Source organism: Bombus flavifrons, chromosome 9 (assembly GCF_040668555.2).
Source record: "Bombus flavifrons isolate JBK064 chromosome 9, iyBomFlav1_principal, whole genome shotgun sequence".
Taxonomy (NCBI): domain Eukaryota; kingdom Metazoa; phylum Arthropoda; class Insecta; order Hymenoptera; family Apidae; genus Bombus; species Bombus flavifrons.
In genome coordinates this window covers 11,092,147-11,104,982 of record NC_138450.1, presented here as the reverse complement: position 1 = coordinate 11,104,982, position 12,836 = coordinate 11,092,147, and the positions used below count along the sequence as shown (strand labels likewise).

The 12,836-nt window shown below is 39.3% G+C and overlaps 1 protein-coding gene across 3 annotated transcripts in view; it reads left to right on the top strand.

Annotated features, from left to right (window-relative positions):
* Dop2R (dopamine D2-like receptor) overlaps positions 1 to 12,836 on the top strand; it is a 96,846-nt gene that overhangs the window by 34,032 nt on the left and 49,978 nt on the right. The window lies entirely within an intron of this gene.

Below are 12,836 nucleotides of genomic sequence, written 5' to 3'. Positions count from 1 at the left end.
AGAAAAAGATTTGCCTTCGGTCTACCAAGCGATCCTTTGTAATTCCAATTAGGGTTACGATCGAGAATGAGAATAGGGATGATAAGGATCGAGCCTAAGTCGAGCACGAGGGTGTTACCACGCGTAAAATTTTAACGCATTCATAGGTGAAAGGTTTATGCTGGGACGGTTGAAAAATAAATTACGGGGTGTGCGATAAACGGAATTACTCGTGCAATTTTCTGCGGTCGCGTGGGCAAGAGTAAGTGTAGTAGCAGTAAATCCAACGGCGGCACTTAAACGCACTAGCAGCTTCTAAATAGAAAATTACAGTCCTATTCGAGCAATTCGAGTAAATTAACGTCAACGATGCTTCGTTTCGATCTACGCTTTGAGCCTGTACTTGGAATTTATTCATTCGCGTTCACATGCTCAGAAGAACCGTTCGAATTGTTTTTACTTCTATAAATTCTCAACCGTTTCGTTCCATTTGCCTCGCATACCATTGTAACTCGATGATTAGGCTCCACTTCAATTTTACTAAGGGACTCGATCGATACTTTATCTCCCAGCAAACCTTCCTAATGCAGGGGGAAAGCCGGATGGAACGACGCGTCGTTGGTCCGTACATGTGGGACTTTATATTCCAATTTATCACATACTACATACCGAAATTCACGCACGTTTATTTATTTATTTAAGATAGGAACTGTGCTAATATAAAAAATTCACCAGCTATATTCGCTTGAAAAAATAATAAGTTGGATTTATATTGTTGGTCTCCTAAGTAACGGCACTCGTCTTTCATTTTTAATGCTCTCTGGGTTATGTGTGCATATAGTTACTACGATTAAGCATTAAATATTTGTATCCTCTGTAATATTTAGGTGGCAAAAGTTACGGGAGTACTAATGTCTCGAATTTAATTAAACGTTTCTAATGAAACGTTCTGTAAACGGCAACGCGAAGTACCATTAAAAGTGATAGAGAAGAAAGACGTCGTGCGAAGTAACATATGGACGAAATAAACGTATTACGTTAAGACGAAGATGACTTTAAGAAAGCTCCGTGCTTTTCTCACTTTGCCTTGTAATAAATTGTTGAGAATTGTGGATCTTTGGAGCCAAGATAATGTTATAGGAACACTAAATTTACACTAACGATTCATATTAAAATAGTAATATATTTATTTCATGGAAGATTCCTTATATATTCATTGATACATACTAGCACGCGTCTCAACACTTTCTTCCATACCCGACTCTTAACCGACTGACTAGTTTACAGTCATCTGTTTTTCGGCACGCCGTGCACACACATACCTCCACACACCGACACTCACATACAAGCATCTCTACTACGCATTTGACCCTGTGCAGCATAGAAAATTACACATATCTCAACATAAATATCCAGCTTATATATATGTTGCTAGCATACTTGAACTTCATGCAAATTCGCTAAGTCGTTTACATCGACATCTCTCATTGCTCCAGTGATACACGATCGTTAAAAATTCACTCAGTATTTGAACAATAGCTGTAAGTCTCGCGTTTCAATCTCTTATTTTCTCGAAGGGTAAAATTGCAAACTCGTCCACGTATTGAAATTGAGAAATTGTTTCATCTTGAATAAAACGCGTGTTTTCACTTTAACTATCCTTAATCCTTTCTAGGAAGAAATCAGAAGTTTGAAATGTTCTCTTGTTCTTGTTCTTAAACAAAGAGTGATCTGTGCGGATAATTAATTACGAATAACAATACCTACGCTTCATAATCGGGAAATGTACACGTTAATCTGGTGGTTTCGTGGACGTAATCGTCGCAGCAAATTTATCGCCGATTAAAGTTCTAACCGGCGAAACACGATTCTTTGGCTCGCTCCTTTGACTTGCCCGCTTTTTTTAATTAACGATATTTCATCATAAAACTCTACTATAAATGCTTTTACACTCCGCAAGCGTGTAATTTGATTTTCATGAAGCTCGTGCATTTAGTTTAAAATTAAAGCAGACTACTGACCGAGCTTGTGATATAACGAAATTGCAGAAACAACGTGCGAAAAATTCCACCGGCCAAGAATTACACTGTCGAATGCACTAGCAAGTATGTAATTAGTTTTGCGTCAATTTTTCATTTTCCGCAACAAGCTTTAATAACACTGACAGGACACGTTTTCCGCACCAATGCGAATTACGGTAAAATCATATTCGTTATACGCGAACGAAATTGCCATAGCGTAAACAATATTATCGAGCCAAGCTAAATTTCTACGGTGCCAGGTTTCGAGATTATCCTATCGCGGCTCGGTGTCCACGTTTAAACGATTCGGAATTAAATCACCTTCTTCTTGGGAATATCGTTAATGTTATCGCGAGTCATAAACAAAACGAGAAGCGTAATTTAAGGAGTTCGTTTAACGGTATGCTACAGCATCGGATATTTTCCGTAGAATAGACTTTGGCTGGGTAAGGAGCGTCGAAGCGAGGCGGGATAAAGGCTCTTAATTGGCTTCTAATCACTGCCTCTGGGTAACAGGCATGGCCATTAATCTTACTGGGTTGCTAGTTCCGTTCCGTGGCTCCGCTTCTCTTCCTCTTTTCGCGTCGATTTTGACAAGATGGACTATGTTACCCAGGCTCTAGAAATCGGAAAGTTAATCTTGCCACGGAAATAGACAAGCAGAGAGTAGGGATTGCATACAAGAACATTCAATTTTCCTATGATAATTACTGGGACAGTGATCACGACGTCACGAGTGCACACGTGCTTCAACACTCTCGTTATGCCGCTACTTTTCACAAATTTAAATCATGCGAATTGGGGACGAGCGAGAAGCACGACGATGAAAAGCAGCGATCTAGGAAGTTCGTTGGTAGATTTGCTGGAAAACAGGTTAGCCGCTAGTCGATCTGAAACAGAAAATTAATGACTACTTTCCTGTTTTCATGCTCTCTCCTTCAGAGAATCCAGGATGGATAGTCTAGTCAGGGCCAATTCATTTATCTTATTTCCGCGTATTTAAGAAATTCGACGTACTGGAAACAGCGAGAGGCAATGGTGTAGCCTCTGAAAGTCATTGGAAATTCGAGAACGACGAGCGATAAGGGTATCACTTGTGAAATAGGAAAATTTGGTAGCGTTTACTTCCGTTGGCAATTACATTTCGAATTACCTTCCAAATTGAGCAGCGTAATTGCTCCCTCGAGATGCAATTAAACCGATAGCCGTTTTCGTGGGTCACCAGAAGAGCCATGTTACTTCCGCCTCAACATTCTACCGATCTTTGAACCGACCTTCATCGCATCGATGTTTAAAGTTTACACGCGACTATTAATGGCATTGAAGCAAAGAAATCTGGTGCTTTTTGAAAGAAAGATGAATTAGATGTCTTACATTTGTTTGGACACTTTTTAAAACGATAAAAAGCTAAATATGTTGCCGCAATGTGGAAAGTGAAAGACTACTTCTACGGACAGAGAGAACAATAACTAGAAGAAATAGGAGGAATTTATTTCCGGGGATAAAGGGAGGAGATGGGCAAGACAATAGGGACTTTTGTAACTACGCACTCGAGAATTTCTTCTTTCGTCCGCTTCTGCTTGCATGTTTTATTCTTATCGTTGGACGTGGTTAATATTTTGCTTCTCAACGAGGCGCCGTGCCAGCGCTTTTTTCGTAGACGGAAAAACGGGAGCAATGCAAATAGAACAGAAACTGAATATTTCGCGTGAAAATTGTGCAAACGACGAGCGTGCTAAGTGGCAGAAGTATCGTGTTCTTTTCGACGTTGATTCACCGAAATGCTGGTAGTTGTATCACGATGTTGAGCTCGTAGCTTTTTCCCCATGCAGCTTTTAGACGATCCGGTTGAAACGGGTAAAATGTACACTTCGCTCTCCGATACTGTGAGAAACGTGAAAAATGTTACGGTTGATGTCTATGACAAGAGTGATGGTATGAAAAGTCTAAAAGGCTTCACGCCATTCCCAGTGTCCTTCCAATGACCGCGCGCAACGCGAAAGAGAGTGAAACAAAAATGTCATGGGACAGAATCGATAGTACATGTGAGCACGAGGATAAAGATTTCTAACAAGTAGGCTTAAGATGACCAATCAAGTTGCGAAACTAAAGTGAGTTATAGGAACGTGACGAGAAAACTGAAAACGAAAGAATGGTAACGAAGAATTTTACGTTGAGAGAGAAAAGGTAAAAGCATTTTTTTTTTTTTTTTTGTTTTCAGTCGATGGAAACAACTGAATTGAAAGATACTGTCTAGAAGAATATGGTACTGGAAGCATCATGATATAAAAGCATTAAGACGAGAATGAGATCGATTTTCTTTCGTTCAGTATTTTCCTGTTCGATTTTCTACTTAATCTCGATTATTTATTTAAAAACTTGCAAAGATTATTACATTTTAGTGAAAGATACGTCGTATTATTTTATAATTTTGAACTTGTACAGTTGAACGCAACTAAAATCTTACCTCGGAGGGACGGAGGATGAAACAGAGAAACACAGAAACCTACTCTCTGGGATAACAGGCAGAAATTGGCTGATATTATGCAAGTTATGTTTCTCTGCGCATTGTTCAGCATCCAGTTCGACCCTTACGCTGTGCTTAGGATCAGTTTATAGTACCAGTGGTGCTCGTCTTCGATATACCGTTACTGATTGCGCATATCCTTCATCGCTTATCTTAGACATCAATGTGAAGTGTGTGTATGTCCTTGCGAAGTATTTTATCGAGTATATGTATTCTTAGAATACAAAGTTTCTAACGGGTAAGCGCAAGAATAAGAAAGATAAAGATTATAAGTGATAATGGACCATTTACGGTCAGACGGTCTTTCACGAACACTGTAACATGTCTCTTTTTTCACGGCATAACTTACTTAACAACTTGACAACTTAACTTAACTTGTTGCAGCGGTGGTAGTGAAACACTCTCTGTATGCGTCAATCGAATATCTATACATAGACGACCTCTTCGTTCCATAGTGATTACATTTGTGGGCAGCCAATCGAACTATTGGCAATACGGTCAATTAGAGTAGCTTGATCATCGTGCAACTATGCACACGAGTCATTAAGTAACTTCTAGTCAAAGCGACGTTATCCGTACGTTATAAAAAAAAAAAAAATTGATGCGATAACGCAACACTGTATAATGAAAATTGTGTAACTTCGGTGAACAATGCAATCTTTCAAGGTGAACATTACGACTTACAATTAAGACGGGAAAAGGAAAAGATATCTACGCGGTTGAGTGGATAAGAGGATGATGGATCTCTTCTGGTAGCAAGTAACGCTTCTTTCTCGAGTAGAGTAGATCGAAAAGAGAGCCTAACCCTGCAAGCTATCGAACGATGAACAGTAAAAGCTGCTCGAAGCTGGTGGATCGTTCTGTAAAAACGGTACCGTTCAAAGTATAAAAGGGATGAAAAGTAGCTGAAGAACCATGAACTACGCGTAAACAGTAAACAATTTTCTAGCGAATGCTGTAGTTCCAAATAAATGTTAAAGAAGCTTTTAGAAGATGAAAGTATATTACCTTATGAAATCAAGTTTCATTGTTTCCTGGAAAGTCACAAGTTGGACGTGACAACCAAATAGAAGAACGTAATAATTCTTATGTGTCTCGAGCATTTGTGAAAAATATTAGCGAGAAAGGAAAATATTGAGAAATGAGAGAGATAACAAAATAAGAATATTGTTTTTACGATCGACATTTGTATTGTTACGAAGAAATAAAGAAAGGAAGGAGGCGAAGGCAGGAGATGGGAAAACTTTTCCCCGCTGTCACCACCGTACGTTAGAAGTCATAAATTATGCGACCTTAGGAGTTTTTCGGATACGTGTCTCTCCTTTACTTTGGCTTCCTTATCGAATTTTTCTGGTTTTCCATCCAGTATGTATACAACGTGTCGCGATCATCTTATATGTTAATTCGAGAAAATGTCGCACTTAAAAGTATGAATTTATTCGAATAAAGTTTACGAAGAGTCTCTTCGTTTTATATATCCTCGAAAAAGTGAATATAAATGTAGTGATCTGTAGTATCTCTATAAACAAACAAAATATCTTCATATCCTTGAAAGAAACTGTATCATCTAGAAAAAAGGTAATCATTCGTGTTTGGATTTCGGAATATGTAAAATTATGCTAAAACATGTTACTTGGTAGTCGATCGTACCTGTCTATCCATTCGAAACTCTGTAAAATGTTTCGAAGCAATCCATTCGTAAAATCTTTTTCCAACTACCCTTAACGTGCTAGTGCAACTATAAATTGTTTCGTATCGGGTTTCGCTACCTGCGAAGGAGAATCGCAGTCCGCTTTGGAGCGACGATAAGGCGATACAACCGATGAAACTTGAATCGGCAAAAGAATGTTGCAAAGTTATTAGACAGCGAGATATGGTTTATTTAAAGTGGCAAACGTTAATTAAAGAATCAAAACGCAGGGGAATTGACCGACAGATCGATAACGCGGTTGGATTACATTTTCCTTCGCGTTATCGTGCTCTTACATAAAGCAAATATTAGTTCGATAATGGAGGGCATTTTAAGTTCACGACCTTGCTCTCCGTTAAAATTGCAAATAACATGTAATTATGCTTAATTACTAAATTGGCTCGTTTAGCTAACTACTGGGCTACTGCGGTAATTGCGAAAGTTTACACGTCTGACCTTTAACCAGTTTAATTTTTATGATAATACGAACACAGCAAATTTCGATATTAAATGGTATGTTTACGAGATTGAGATAACATGCTGATATAACCTTCAAGCAACACTTCTTTAGGGATAAAGAACCACCTAAGAACACAGACCGTAAGAACTCGTTGCATATTTGACTACAAAATTTTATATGGTCGAATTTTTTCCCGTAAACTTTTACCACCAGTTTTACATTCTGCAACACGATACGTATTTGTCTGATTATTCTTCCGATCCGGATTTATTAAACGTGCTTTCGCGTCAATCATTGTCAATTAAATAACCGACGATAATTATAATTTATATGGACGCATGAAACGCGTGAAGAACGAAAGGTGTAAGTTATCGACACGTTTATCAGATTTACTTTCCACCGAATGTTTGTTCCGCAAAACAGCCTGGATATGAAATCTAAAAGCAAACAAATGTAATGGTCCATTTTCATTTATTGCACCGTAATGGGAAAGAGAAAAATTCCAGCGACGAGAATCACTTGAAAGATTATAACGATCCATCAAGTTGATATATCATCTACTGATTAGAGGATCAAAGTCGTCCAACAAGATTTTGCCATATTATTTCTACGCTCAGAACATTTCTATCGAACCATAAAAACCGCGAAAAATGGTTCTTCGGATTTCGTGTTCACGCATTAAGTCACTGCTGTGGATGGTTGAGTGACGCATGTGACCAAACGATATGGACTTCGATTCTATTAGAATCAATGGGAACTATAAATCGTCGCGGGTCGTTCCGAATTGGGTTAAGTAGATTTCGTCACTGAATATGGACAGGCGCGGTAAATTTTAGAGATAATTCGAGTCCCGTTCTAGACGTTTGGGAAAAATAATGGATTACGTGCCCCGTCCGTTGCAACATTTTCACTTACTCCATTTCTGTGCCTACGAAGAAATTTGAATTTCCAGTTCTTGATATCGATTAAAAATTCCTTAAACGAAAATGCTATAAAGTTATTCCGTAATCTCTACGATTTTATCATAAATTGTTGGATTCTATCTAGAAAAATGTATTTTATGAAATTCGGTCCTCGTTCTACACGGTTGCCTTTCTGCTCTATTTTCGCAGCTCTTTATTCTGGCACCAAATAATCCTCTAATTTCATACACGTCCCCCATAAACGTTTCTCATTGCACCAGTTACCGAGTCAATAGCATTAAGTTGCAGGTCAAGGAAAATGCTTTTGGCAACGTCGTGAGTTGATAAAAGTAGGAGAAAAGTAAATTCATTAACAGCACCTACGACGATAAAGGGATCACGGCATTTTACGCGTTTCTGCATCGAATAGAATCTGATCTTTGGAAAGAGGAAACGAGACGATTTTAATATGTATATAGCAATTAATGTAATAATAGGGTGTTAACAGACAGGAAATGAGAAAAGTCGGAATTGAATCCGGTTGGCTACCTGTAGAATGAAAAACTAAGGTGAGTTCAGGTATCGTATTCTGGCAGACAGAAAAAGTCGATTTAAACACGGACAATTCTCAAATTCGGAGGAGGAAGAAGAAGAAGAAGAAAAGGAATCCTATTACGGAAAAAACGAGATCAAGGGAGAAAAGGAGAAGGATAAAATGCAGGAAAATTGTAACAGAGAATCTGAGGGTTTGAACGGGCAGGGAAAAACGATTTGGCCGGAATCCAAATGCCGTATAAAGAGAAATTACGATAAAACTGAATGCGCTAGAGCTTGTTGCGTATATTCGCTAATTCTCACATGATACGCTACTAAAACGCAGTTAAATAGTTGATGTAACTGTACGGCCATGGTTTCGTAAATTAATAACGTCTGCAAGAGCGAAAAATAAAACGAGATACAGTAATATGGATAAAAGGAACGAGAGAGTGGTTGGGTATGAATGGGACGTTAAAATGCAACGAAAGAGAAAAGAACTTCCTTAGTGACTGAGTTATATCCCTTGAGAATCGATGAAGAACATAGCGTAGATCAGCAGTGAATTCAATTTGCAATGGGATGCGAAGTCAGCAGAATAGCAGAATATAGAGAAGAACAAGTTCATTTAACGATTCAATTGCTTATTCATGTGGAGCTAGAAAAATGACTAATACGAGTTTAATGCAACTAAGAGAATAGCTGAGCCGATCGATTTTTAAAAACGATTTTGGGATCTTTATTTCTAAATCATGGATCTAGCTATAATCGCGACAATATTAATACCGAATCGTAGATTGCAGGCAAAATCGAGAAGAAATAACGATGGTTGTTTGATAAGGCAAGGACTTTGAGTAAGAAGAAAAGAAGAAGCCATAGTAAGAGGTACAATAAAAGATTGCTATATAATATATTCCCGATAATCAATCGGTGCATCCATTTTTCTCCTCCTTTCACCACAGCTTCAACCCTTTCTTCTTCTTCTTCTTCTTTTTTATCTCTTCGTTCACGCACTTATCTGAACGTGGTCGTTCCGCGAAATACCTGTTCGAGCGAACTGAACGAGCTGCGAAATACCGCGTAAGTCTAATATCCACACACTTTGCGGTCTATTTCTCAGTTAACATGTAAGCCGCATTAAACTGATTACGATTTACGACTGAGCGTCGACGACCCTATCGCGCCGCATTAAACCGCGTTGCAGAGAAATTTATCGTTCTAAGAAAACCAACCTCCGAGCTTTCGGTGACGCGTCGTTCTATGGCATTGCGTGAATCAGCTTGACAACGAAATGATTTTCGGCACGACATTGTTCCATAACGAACAAGAGTTTAGTACAACGCAAGTAAAGTGCAAACTATCTTATGTTAGAAAGGTTTCCTATTCGAATTGAAAGTTTACTTAAAATTTGTCGCGAAAGAATTCTTTGTTGTCGTTTTGCTGTCGTGCTTGACGGGATGCCAAAGGAAAATAAGATTGAATTCAGAGCCCCAGCCGAAACGTTTGCGCTAGTTAGTTACGCCAAAAGACGTCCACGCTTTACTTGGCAACAATTGAAATTTATACCCGTTCGTTCGTGATTATGATTTACGGTTGTACCAATGGAGAGCCTGTTGCGCCACGCTAAAGCACTTTAGGGAGAACCCCGTTTGCTTGGTTGGTAGTGGTTAAGTGCAAGAAATCCTAAATTAGACCGTCGGCCAAGATGTGCATTTCATGTTTCCGAGAGATAGGACGACGCATTTCGACGATCTAATTTCCACGAAAACTTGATTTTCGAAGAATGTACGTCATCCGAGGAAGGTTTGTATTATCGGATAGTTAACGCTGCGTGAAATGTAACAATGTCGCGTGAAATGAGAAAGGTAATGGTGCTGAAACACGTCGTGATTCTCCACGTTCGATGAACAGTACCGTAATTATTTATGGGAAATAAAACGATGAAACGAAACGTCTCGTATCTTGACGGTATAATTGAGTTTGACTATTTTCGTTTAACGTTTAGACGTAAGTTCTTGAGTAGGATTATTGATTAACGTGGCGAGACAACGACGTTGTAACAGCTCTTGCAAATCGTTAGTGAACGCAGCCCGTAATGTTTACTTCGTCTTAGTGGTGCCGATGCTACGACTAGTCCAAAAGTTTTCGGTCACGCTGCACCTCTAGGGAAATTAACAATATGCTGCGCAACTATCCCAGGGTGCAACCGAAATTCTGTGGTATCTCGAGTGTACTATTGGCTCTCAATTTCTCGCTTCTTTAATTTTTAATCGATGGCGTGAGAAAGAGTTTGATGTAATTAGAGGCACTCGCTATGAACAGTAAGTGTCGATCAAGTTATCAGATGACATACGATTTGATGACCCTTAAATATTACATGTTGATTACATCCAGATTGCGAACAAAACGGTTATGAATGCGTGACAACATCTGCCGCGTTGTTGATGCGATTCTTCCTGCGATAAACTGCCTACACCGTTTCTCGATTGATCTATTGTAACGTGACGTTCACGTTAACATCTACGTTAACATCTACGTGCAATAACCTGTATCGAATTATTATAGGCTTTATGCCCGCGGCAAACAATAAATATATCAAAGAGGACATTTCATGCACGTCAGATTTCAAGCACGCGAATCTAATCGAAAAACAACAGGCGATACGAAATAAAGGATAGTTTATGTATAGCCTGTAGAAAGTGTAAGCACTCGACTGAATGGACGTCCGAGTTATAGTCGTAAAGCAACTCGTTATTAATTAACGGCGCAAACAATGGCAAGTAACTACACAAGAGGTTGGTAATGGGAAAATATAAGGTAGGATGTGAAGAGAGGAAAATATTTCCTCGTTGCACGCTGAGCGTGAAGTAACTAGCTTACCTAGGGACGAACTAGCTGCCTTGCGATAACGAGGCGTCCGCTAAAAGTGAAACAGGATGATCGGCTTTTCTCCCTATAAAATTTAAATGTTGCTAATTGAACATCGTTCCTTAAAGCAGCGCGCGTGTACATCTGTTAATCTTTAGAAAAAAAATGTAGAATGCCGCGTAATGGCTTATAAAAATGTAGCAAGAAAAGGTATTACGATGGCATGTTTATTTAAAAATACTTCAATTTTATTAATGAGCCGCGTGTACGAGTCACCAAGTACCGCGAATTATATCGTTGTAGCGATGGCGAGCCACGTTCACCCAGATCCAGTTACAATTGCGGTAAATTTAACTGAGCGAAACGGAACGTCCAGGTAACAACGCATCCAGGTGTGACCGCAGCCCAAACTCGCTACAATTTACGCGAACCACCAGTCGCCTCTATATCCATGTTGACCGTGTGATAAATGGTGATCAAATCTTGAATATACCTCATAGACGTATCACGACCAGTTGCTCTCGCGTAAATCCCATTATCGAAGAAGCGAATTGATCTTTCTGATAAAGTCCTAACGATGGTTGCCGTTTCATTGACTGTGGACATTCGGCGATCGACTGGAAACACAGTTCCGAATCATCGAAAAGGGACAAGACTACGGGAATAGACAGCACGCTAATGGGCCAATACACTCGCGATTAATTAATAGCGCGGCTAGAATGTATATACACGAGAGAGAATCGATAAGCGATGAGAGTTTAATGGATCTTATTAACTTTCCAATGGAGGTAATCAATTTTCCAAGTGCAAAGGATAGAATTTTTAAACTGCAGATGTTGAACTATTTACGATTTTTGGAATAACTAGGCGATGAACGTGGATGAAACTGAACTTTCGCCTGGCAGCGAGAATACCAGTTCATTTAAAATAGTGGTAACCGGAATGCGTGCACGTTTTTTCTCCATATCTATAATGGAAGCACGTTTCGAACGATTTTCAAAAGGTTTCGATTTCTTCGAAAAGTTTCTTGGTACTCGATCGACGCAGTCACTCTCCTGGATTTCGACTATAATTCTATTATGTCGAATTCATGTAGGGCTGAGGCATTGATGCGTCGTACTGTAACGTGAAGTTGACACATTCTCGATCAATCAACCGTCACACGCAGCTGCTTTTAGGTCCCCGTGTGTATGCTGTTAATTCTGTGCCGCCACCGAGCCACCCCCTCCTACCTTCATCCCCCTACGTAGGTGTTAAGTGGCGACCGATCAAAAATAGCCTCGGTACATTGGCACGATGTTCGTCGTGACTCGACTTTCGATGAGCCTTGTAATTGAAAAAAGGGTAGGGAAAAAAGTACTTTTTTTCATACTGGCCATGTCGCTAATAAAAAATTTATACAGAGGTCGGTCTTGTGAAAAGTTTTGTAGGTAGAAGAAAGATGCTCTCTAAAAGTTCAGTAACGCGTCGAAGTTACGCGAAACGATAGATTGACTGGAATGTTTGAGACCTTTTGATGTAAGTTTCGATAACGAGATGCGTCGATGCCTGTATTTCTGCACGTAGTTCTCTCCTTCCGACACATTCAGAACTTTTAACATTATTTCGTCGAGATATAGGGATTATAATTTCATTATGATTTTAATTTCTCTTTTTCCGCGAATGTACTTTTTTCGCTCTCTGAGTACCTCTTTGCACTCGTTTAATGGGAAGAAAGAACGCGAAAAACAAAGGCGAGGGTGCCCGGCTTACTGGCGTGGGGATTTCTTTTATGACATAAGTTTGCCTATGAATAAAATATCAAGCGACTTTTCTATGGACTATCTTTTCGACCGACTTACCTTGAAAGGAACAT